Raw genomic sequence first — 1,160 nt, forward strand, 5'->3', positions numbered from 1 at the left:
CACACACACACACACACACACACACACACACACACACACATACTCACACACACACAGTCAATAACTCATCACCCAAAGAGAAATCTAAGGCAGATACTGGATCATACCTAACTAAACCAATAACATTAGCACACATATCCAGAGAATAATAACTAATCAAAATGGAAGGAGTACTGGCATTGACATTTTGGCAATGTTCATGGGGAATTTTTGATACAATGACTAGAAAGCACACACAAGAACTTTTTGTTTCATCCTTTCTTTTCTGTCCCTCCTCTTCCTCCTTTCCTTTTCTTTCTTCCCTCCTTTCTCTCCTATCTTCCTCACTTCCTTTCTTCCTTCATTTTATCATCCCCTTTCTCTCCATTTCATTCTTCTTTTTTTTCTTCCTTTTTGTTATTATTTTAAAGTTTTTCTAGTGTAACCAAAGTTTCCTGAACTTGCTAATAACCCAGGATACACTTGAACTTCTGGTCTTTCTGCATTCACTTCCTAAGAGCTGATATTTTAGGTATGTGCCAACAAGTCTTATTTGTGCCTCCCTAAACTCAAAGTCAGGATGTCCGGAATAGAAGTCAACTTTTCTATACTGCTGCTATCTTAGCTTATATTTTTACTAAGAAATGGTCATCATAACAATTAGACATGCAAACTCATCCAGGTTTGAATCACAATGAAGATGTTACAGTCTCAGTCTTGATTGACTCATGATTTTGACAATATCATTCTGGGCCATTTTCATGGGTTCTTAGTCCTGTATAGCTCTATTCACATACCCCTGATAGTATATTGGCAGTCCTACTATGGGGCAGTGGGTAACCCAGGCCAAACATGAAACACACAACAGTGGCGTTTATAACAGAATCTTGACCATGAAATTATCACCACAATCTTTCCTGTATCTATAAGTAAAACTTTCTTTTCCTAACCAAGCTTAATGATAGGTAAATATCTTGTCTCTAGAAAGAATTCAGTAGTTCTAGGATTCTGTCCAATCTTTTAGGCTAGGTTTCTTTGTTGCCATTTCTTAGATCATTAGTATGTCACATTCGACATATGCTGCCATGTCATGGATCTTAGAGTCTCATTTGTAAAAAAGAGGTAAAATATTTTATGATATAACTTTAATGGTGTATATGTGGCACTACAGTACCTTGCAT

This window comes from Mus caroli, chromosome 18, assembly GCF_900094665.2.
Source record: "Mus caroli chromosome 18, CAROLI_EIJ_v1.1, whole genome shotgun sequence".
Taxonomy (NCBI): domain Eukaryota; kingdom Metazoa; phylum Chordata; class Mammalia; order Rodentia; family Muridae; genus Mus; species Mus caroli.